The sequence below is a fragment of the Protobothrops mucrosquamatus genome, unplaced genomic scaffold (assembly GCF_001527695.2).
Source record: "Protobothrops mucrosquamatus isolate PMUCROS unplaced genomic scaffold, P.Mucros_1.0 scaffold562, whole genome shotgun sequence".
NCBI lineage: Eukaryota > Metazoa > Chordata > Lepidosauria > Squamata > Viperidae > Protobothrops > Protobothrops mucrosquamatus.
Genome location: NW_015386865.1, coordinates 38,198 through 48,022, shown reverse-complemented (window position 1 = coordinate 48,022; position 9,825 = coordinate 38,198).

The window sequence follows — 9,825 nt, the reverse complement described above, 5'->3', positions numbered from 1 at the left end:
AGGGAATTTTAGTGGGGTTTTTAAGGGTAATTTTAAGGGTAATTTTAAATGATTGGCCTTTTCAAATATTTTCTTTTAATTTGGTTTTAATGTAGATATTTATTGTATTGTGGTTTTATAAGGCTGTGAGCCGCCCTGAGTCCGGTGAGGAGAAGGGCGGGGTACAAATTAAATTATTATTATTATTATTATTATTATTGTAGGAGCTGTGGTGGTGCAATGGTTAGAACAGAAGTCCCCAACCTTTTGGGCACCAGGGACTGGTTCCCTGGAGAGAGGTTTTTCCGCAGACCGGAGAGGGTATGGTTTTGTGTGTTACCTGCATCCCATGGATGGAGCTTTGCTTGTTTGTGCGGACCGGTTTCTGGCGTGCCGCGGCCTGGTACTGGTCCACAGACCGGGGGGTGGGGACCCCTGGGTTAGAATGCTGTATTATAAACTAATTCTGCCCACAACCAGGAATTTGATCCTGACCGGCTCAAGGCTGACTCAGCCTTCCATCCTTTTGAGGTCAGTAAAATGAGGACCCAGAGTGTTGGGGGCAATATACTGGCATTTGTAAACCGCTCAGAGAGTGCTATAAAGCACTATGGAGCAGTATATAAATCTAAGTGCTATTTCTATTTTTAAAAATATTTTTAGTTTCATATCTCCTCCCATGATTGAAAAAGGAACAAAGATCACCTAACTACTTGTCTACAAAGAATGTATCCTCAATTTCGTAATACTAAGAATGATAAACCACAAAACTTCCAGGGGAAAAATTGCAAGCTGAAAACAATGTGACATTGTTGCTCCTCATGAGATGACCACAACACAATGATCTCCAATGGGTTTAGAGCCACCTTTACTCAAATCATAGTTTGTGCCTTTAAAAGGATTCTGGGTTCACACATACTTTTCTAATCATTTTTGGAAACTGCATGTTAACTGCTTTTCAACTATTAGGAACCTTTCGATTGACGGGTTTTATAGCACTGGTTGAGTTCCTTTCAATTCTTAGTGAAAGAAATTTTAAATACAAGTTTATGAATAAAAAAATGGAATAAACAAGAAAGAGTGACTAAGATTTTGATTTGGGAAAGTTACAAACAGACTAAGGGTCCAGATGGATTTGAAATAAGATTTTAGAAGTAATTATAAAAAAATCCTTCCTGTGGAACAATCCTTTCATTTTGATTTTTTTTTAAAAAAATGATGAGACTTTGAAGGCCAAACCCTAGAACAGGGGTGTCAAACTCGGAATGTCACGTGATGTGTCGTGACATATCGTGACTTTTTTTTCCATTGCCAGCAATGGGGTGGGTGCGGTTTTGCCATGAAACATCCGGCCTGCAGGCCGGCAGTTTGACACCCCTGCCCTAGAGGGAACCAGAAGTAACTAAAGATCACAATTAAAGGACAGTGCTTAAATTTTGCTTACTAATACAAAATGAAGCAAAATATTTTAACAATGGATATACTGAAGATATTATTCAATAACGGACCCAGAAGTTAAAATTTTAAGAATGACTGTCTCTATAAATAGACCGTGTTTAAAAGATGCTATGGAAGAGCATTAGTGGATCAGACTGAGACTGATTTCAAAGTGGATTTAAAGTGACAGGCTACAAGAATTGTATGAAAAAAGATGCTACACTGGATATACAAATGAAACTGGCAAGTCTTAATAATTAAAAGGGATATAGAAATAACAACAAAAGAGCAACCTGGATAACTTTCCTATATTGGATTTACAGAAAAGACTTGTTTGAAGAATTCTATGAGAAGAGACAAAGAAAAAAAAGAAATCAAGTTGTAGATTATTTGAAGGGAATAAAGAGTAAAAGTAAAAAAGTAAAAGTAAAAAAGGAATATAAAGTTGTTTATCTGATCAAGGTTAAAACAGATACATCAACTCTAGCAACCCTTAATGTGTTGTATTTTAAGAAGTGATAAGTTACTAAAATTGTTTGCACTTGTGATGGGGAAAGTTTATATATTTCTTTTTTTCTTCTTTACTATATTCTTAAGTTTTCTTTCTTTCCTAAACTCCACACACAAGCAACCCTACACAAATGGTTTAAAGAGAGGATCTATGGATAATCTGCAAGCTGCCTCACTTTAGAATTAAGCATAAAGTTTTGCCCTCACCCACATATCCTATTTTAGAATCTGGTTTGAATACACCGGAATTGATCTGTAACATATGAAAAGCTTACTATTATAATGAAATGAAATCATCCTTCTGAGAATATAAAGTGATTTTCTGTCATCCATCTGTAAGCAGCCAATCATGTACCAAGCCCCTTCTCTCATATCTTAAAGACTGCAAACATGACAGTTTTCTTCTTTTTAGGAAGATGTTCTAAATGAATCAATATTATCCTCTTTATTTTACATTATCATTTCAAAAGATATTTAATATCAAAGTGAACACAGGCTACTTCATAATATATACAGTTGCATTCTTCTTATGCACCTACATGAAGGATTTAAGAAAGGAGAGTAATAGAGTTGTTTCAGTTTGGAAATCTACCCTCATCATGTTTTAGAGTTCTTATGAAGCCATAGTTCAAAAATCACATCTGGGGACAGCCCATTAGTCAATGGAAGAATGCCTTCTATGTAGAAAATCTCAGATTCAGTACTGTTCTTTTATGCTAATTCAATTAAATTCAAAGTGGAAAAGATTCTTGCAATACAAACAGACAAAAGGTTGTTTCTATCCATATATACAGATGTGAATTTCTATGAAGACTGAATATATAGCTATTAAAAATATCTAATTGGATAAATCACATGCATGAACAATTTATACATTACATCCCAGTGCAAGCTTAGTTTAAAGCCCAGATTAATGGCTCTTGGTGCCTAACTTGATAAAAAAATAAACACATGATACAAGCACACACTTGAAAGCAGCACAGAAGAAAAATATAAACTTTTTAATGGATAGTACCACTTTGAATTAATATATTGTGAATTTATATACTCAGTATCCTACAGTATATGCAAGCATTTACTTTGTTACAGCATCTGGGGTAAACATCACTAATGAAAATTCTTTCTGAAAATAAGGAAAGAGAACTTTATGGGAGGGGAGGGAAATAGCTGAATTCTTCCCAAAATAATAGAATGACATTTTATTGAGACAAATGAAAAGCTTGTCACATGGGAAAAAATAATCAAAAGTACAGGAGGCGGGATTCAAACAAACTGAACAGATGCAAAGAAAAGCAGTAAAGATTATCCATCTTATGAGAAGAGACAGGCATGTCTATCGTAGAGAAAATACAGCAAAGGATGACTATGATCCTATTTTTTAAATATAAAATGAATCAATAATATAGATAAGGCCTTGTAATCATTGTGCTGCAACCCAGTGACAGGACATGGAATAATGCTCTTCAAACACAGGAAGATAGATTCCATTTGAATCTTAAAAAGTTGTTAAGGTAGTAGTAGCTTGTCTGTAGAACAAATTGCAAGGTGGTTGGTTACCATTCCTTTGCAGAAACTGGACAATCTTCTGTCAAGGATTCTTTAAATGGAACTGACTGGGGGAAGAGGGGGTTGTAGCTGGCTTAAATGGCTACTAATTCTAGACCAAATTTATACAATACCTAACTATCTTAAACACAGCAATGTTAGCCTTAAAAAAAGCACACAGTCATCATCCTGGATAATGTTGCCATTATCTACGTAGATGCACAGGAATATCTTGCCCATGCTGGCTTACAATCCTAGCACTGCAATCATTTAAGTTTGCCTGAATTAAATAAAATTCTTTAAAAGACACGGCTTTATTTTTAGATAACATATATACATATCACAGCAGGTACAGTCTTAGAAAAAGCATTCCCTCCTATATAACAGCAAAGGAAGGCAGCCTCCACCTTTTTGCATTTGTAAGAAAAATATTGTCATATGCACATCACATATGTATACGTTTTACATAAAGAACCCATACTTTAAAAGCTAGCGTGTAAAAGTGCTGTTTAAATAACCAGGGCTCTCTTCTTAGATAAAAAAAATGATGAAGATTGAATTCTGAAGTCCTAATCTGTAGTATAGACATAATATTGCTATTATATTTAATAGTAAAATGTAACCACTTTGAAAGATAAAATTTTATTGTAACATATAAACCCAAATCCGCCTTAACAGGAGCAAAGCACATCAGTCCAATTTACTTGCTGGCTTGCAATTTTGACTTTATGCTAATATGCTTGAACAATAGAAGGCATGGTTTCTCAAGGCTCCTCCCTCTTGTTTTAAGAAATGGCACTACAAACTGGTGGCAGGAGAGGAAGAGAGGAAAAATAAAGCCAGAGCTACTTAAAAAAAGATTCTACACGTCTTCGAGAAAACGAAAGTTTCATTAAAAGTGTGAGAACTGGGCCCAACGAAACCGGAGTTCTCCTGAGCATGTTCAAAGCTCGCTGAACAACTCGTTAGAACTTTGGGGGTGTGGCCTGATATGCCCTCAATAGGGCGAGGTTTGTCCTGGCTCCTCCCCTCGCTTTTAAGACTGACAGCAATTAGGGAAAGGCGTCCGGCCTGGGCCTTCGCTTTCTCTCCCCAAAACGAAGCGAGGCCCGGAGACGTCAAGGCCCCACCCACGAAGCCCGTCGCCGCCACCGCAGAACGAGGGGACAGAGGGGAGAGGGCGGCCGGTTGAGCGAGCGCGAAAGGGGTCTCCTCACCTGCGCTCCTCCTCCTTCTCTTGACGGCGCTGCTCCCACCTCAAGCGCCTCGTGCAGCTCCCGCCCACTTGCCTAGCCAGCCACTCCTTCACAGTGCCCGCTGTCAGCCAATCAATGCCCGTCGCAGAGATCCAATCCAGAAACTGAGATTGCGCCTCCTGGAGGAGACAATTCTATGCATCCGGTGCTCAGATTGGTCACTGCTCCCGTCAATCATTCTTCCTCAACGTGACAAAGGAGGAAGGAAAGGGGTGGGAGGGGAAGGGGCAGGCCACAACAGCCAATGAGAAATCACAGCGCGTCCTTCACGCCAGCCAATCAGGATGAGAGAGAGAGAGGAAAAAAAAGAGGCGCCCACGGCCATTTTCTCCTCAGGGCTGTCAAAAAAAGGGTGGGAAATAAAATATTCCAGTTGATTGGCTGTGACGGGAGGCACGCCTGGGTGCTGCAGCAGTTAAGCCATTTCCATATCAATGCCTGTCTTTCAGCGTTAATCCCACTGCCTGTATTCAATCACATCGCCCCACCTCTACTACGCCTCTGTTTTGGTCCAATCAAAAGACAAGGCGGGACCTTGGCTTGTATGGGCCAATTACTGTAGTCTATTCCTTTGGTATGCCTTGAAAGGAAAGGGTTGGTGCGTGAGTGAGTGTGTTAACGCTAGCCAGGGGTAGGCAACCTTGGCTCTTTTATGACTCGTGGACTTCAACTCCCAGAATTGCTGGCTGAGGAATTCTGGGAGTTGAAGTCCACGAGTCATAAAAGAGCCAAGGTTGCCTACCCCTGCGCTAGGCGTTTAATGCATAGACCACCGAATGCTGGCATTGTAATAAAAATTATACTTCTGTCAACTCAGATTATGTAAAATAATAATTATATTGTTGAAACATCTAAGTGGCATTAATTAAAGTTTAACGGTGGTTTGCCCTGATATTGGCTGATAATGAGGGAAAGCTTCCGTCGGATGCAGATGGAAAGCGCCCCTTTCTCCTGGTAAAGCGCCTTGGCTGTGAGCTGGGAAGGACGGGAGAACGGTCGTTGCTGAGATTATGAGTCTAGAAGCTAGAGGTGTGGATCTAATTCTGAGTCAAGGGAAAAGCATACTCTACTTTTAAAAAACAAACAATCTTTAGTCTTAAAGACAAAATTTAAAAAAAAATTAAACGTACAAATTAAAAATGCAAACTCGGAAGGGAAAAAACCCTTATATTTTATGCTTACCTATAGTCATTGGTTTACCATTGCTATGTAATTGAACATTACATTAACATCTTTAACATTAAAAGATTTCTCCATATATCAGGTCATATACATTGATGCATCATCCAAAATTTGCTGAATGATCACATTACCACATCAGATGGTTCTCAAATTTTTTATATCTTCAGCATAAAAATCCCATGTTTTCTTTCTACCCGTTTATCTGCCATCCCTAAAAGAGAAGCTTCAGGTTCCAAACCTACTTCATTTTCAAAAAAAATTGAACCAAGATTAATATCTGATTTCAAAATTTCTTAGTCTACTTACATATCCATCAAAGGTTCTAAGAAGTATCTTCAGATTGATTACATTTCCAGCTTTGTACAGTACATCTCTGACAGCTTATCAGTTTAACCCTCCTCTTTCCGTAGTGTCCTAAAACAATTCATTTGTAATCCTTGGTTTTTTGACATGCTACGCACACTTATTATATTTTTGCCTTTGTTTAAATAAAAGATAACTCAGTAGTCATAACTGGTATTGTTTTAAATAGAAACAACATCCTTGGTAAAACATTAATATAACTAATTTTACCTAACATATAGTACTGTGCCAGACCTGCCATAGCTGGATTCCCCAGGAAATAAAGACCCTTGACTCCATTTGGTTGAAGTGATAGATTCTTTTACTAAAGATCAATGGTTGCAGGAAAAGCAAGGCTAGATCTGAGTATTCCCGTGCAAAGATTAATTTTCCCCTTTTCCTGGCCCTCCCCCTTTGACCAGTTTGACTGTGTCCAATAGCATCCTGGTGTGTTGTTTTTGGAACCACTTTGATGTCAGGCGCTTCATGAAGTGGTTTCACATTCGTTTCCCAGGCTAGGAGTCCTTGGGCAGCTGGATTATTCTGGTTTGACATCTATGGTTCCTGTCAGTATATTTCCCTCCCCCCTTTCATCCTTCTTTCCTCCTGCTCAAACTTCCCCAAATCCCTCCCCCCTTCCATTTTTGGCAGGATGCCAACAAAGCAAAGCGGCTGAAAATGGCAGACCTGACACAAAAGTTTTAGGCAGTTGTGCGAAAATGCTATAAATTAAGAATCAGAAATAGACTGTTAATTGATAAAAATAAACTATTAACACAAGTGGAAAGTAAATGAACAGAAGAGAAATCCAAATTAAATCAATAATTATGTGACCACCGTTTGCCTTCAAAACAACATCAATTCTTCTAGGTACACTTGCACACAGCTTTTGAAGGAACTTGGCAAGGTTCCTTCAAGGTTGTTCTAAACATCTTGGAGAACTAACCATGGATATTCTATGGATGTAGGCTGCTTCAAATCCGTCTGTCTCTTCATGTTACCCCAATCTGTGGGGGCCAAATTATCATTTCCAGGACTTCCTATTCTTTATGCTGAAGATAGTCCTTAATGACATTGGCTGTATGTTTGGGGCTGTTATTCTGCTGCTGCAGAATACATTTGGGGCATAGATAAGTATCTACTTGTATTTCTCAGCATTAAGGACATCATTGATCCTGACCAAATCTTCACCTTCATTTGCAGAAATGCGGCAAGGAACCTCCACCATGCTTCACTGTTGCCTGCAAACATTCATTATTGTACCACTCTCTATCCCTTCAGTGAACAAACTGGCTCTTGCTACAGCCAAATATTTCAAATTTTGATTCATCAGTCCAGAGCACGTGCTGCCATTTTTCTGCATCACAATTCTGTTTTTGTGCATAGTTGAGTTGCTTAGCCTTGTTTCCATGCTGGAGGTATGGCTTTTTGGCTACAATTCTTCCATGAACACCACCTGTTGCATTAAGTCAGGGGTCTTCAAACTTGGCCCTTTTGTGACTTGCGGACTTCAACTCCCAGAATTTCTCAGCCAGGCTGGCTGAGGAATTCTGGGAGTTGAAGTCCACAAGTCATAAAAAGGCCAAGTTTGAAGACCCCTGCATTAAGTTTTGTTGGCTGACCACTGTGTCTATGCTCAACATTGCCCGTTTCTTTGTGCTTCTTCAAAATAGCTTGAACAGTACATCTTGAAACCCGTCTGCTTTGAAATCTTTGCCTGGGACTTTGCTGATGCAGTGTAACTACTTTATGTCTTGTTCCTGTGCTCAATTTTGCCATGAAACCATCTTCCACATGCTCACCTTAGTAACCGAGTTTGGCTGTTCCGCACCCCGTTTTAACCTCCTACACAGCTGTTTCTGTTTCAATTAATGACTGTATTTCAACCTACATATGAAATTGATGATCATTAGCACCTGCTTGGTATAATTGGTTAATCATACACTTGAGTCTAACCCTACAAAAACCCTGACTATGTGCAAATGTAAGAATTGATGCTGTTTGGAAGGCAAAGAGTGGTCACATGAAATATTGTTTTGATTTGGATTTTTCTTATGTTCATTTAATTTTCATTTTGATAATTGATAAAAATAATAAACTATTAACACTTCTATTTCTTAAAAGCATTCTTAATTTAAAGCACTTTTGCACAATTGCCTAACACTTTTACACAGTACTGATATTTTTAGTTTATCCCATTTCACAAAATCTTTTTAAATTGCATTTCTGTCAGGACCAGTGCTGGGATTCAGTCAGTTTGCACCACTTTGGCAGAACCAGTAACTAATTTTTTGTTGCCCAGGCCCAGAACGGACTCCCGGAAGCAGCATCCACACAGAGAACCGGTTGTTCACAAATTTGAATCCCATTGGTTAGGACCCACTTCAAAACCTCATCCCAAGAAAGCAGGACTCTTGGAACAGTTTCACTCCAAAAGGAACTTTTATTAGGAGAAGCTGATAGCAGGCATAGAAGGCAGGATCTGAGGGTTTCCCGCTCAGATTAATAGGTTAAAAGAGTCCCAAGCAAACCCCACCCCAATAGTTCATCCGGTCAGTTCGAATGAGCCAATCCCCAGGCTCCGCTGTGGGAACGAAGCTGATAACAGAGTTTGTTCCCAAGCCTGTGAAGACATAGCTGGGTCTTTGCACCTTTCTCTTCCCCAGCGAGAGATAAGACAGATGGCCGGAGGCACATTCCTTTCTCACCCCAAGTTGACAAGGGAGAGACAGTTCAAAGAGCAAGTATGTAGAACCAGCAGAGGATACATTGTAGCAAAGCAAAAGGCACCCCACATAACCTTCCCCCCTCCCCTCAGGAGAATGGCAGAACCCACAGAAAGAAATGAAGAGAAATGAAATAGATCCCTCCCCCAGGAAGGAAATGGGTTCTGACAATTTCACACTTTTCCTTAGGTTTTCTAAAACAGGGGTGTCAAACTGCTGGCCCACAGGCCGGATGCATCACGTGGAAGCCGTGCCCACCCCACCTCCAGCAAGGGGGAAAAAGTCGCGATAAGTCACGACACCTCACGTGATGCGGCGAGTTTGACACCTCTGTTCTAAACTAACATACAATTTTGAGTGGTTAATATTACTCCTAAATATTTATTTTTCCTTTCAATTTTAAAAGCCATGTTTGGATTTAATTTCTCTTGATTTTCTATACTGTTTTTTGATCAATACCTTGGTCTTCTGTTTGTTGACTTTAAAATCAGCTACTTTACTAAAAGTCTTTAACTTCTTCATTAATTGTTCGGGGGGGAACCATTACATATACATTTTGACACTTATTTACATTTTAAGCATCACGGTTTAAAGTTTTTGCTGTGGGAAACACACACTAATCACACTCTATAACAGTGATGGTGGACCTATGGCACGCATGCCAGAGGTGGCACTCAGAGCCTTCTCTGTGGGCACGTGCACCATTGCCCTAGCCCCGCCTCCACCCGTGGAGCAGCAGCCCCCCCGAGGAGAGTTGCCCCCGCACGCAGTCCACACAGAGCAGCACAGCCAAGTGCATGGCAGCCAGGCAGCGGGGACAAGACTCTGGCCTCGCGCCCTGTCACATG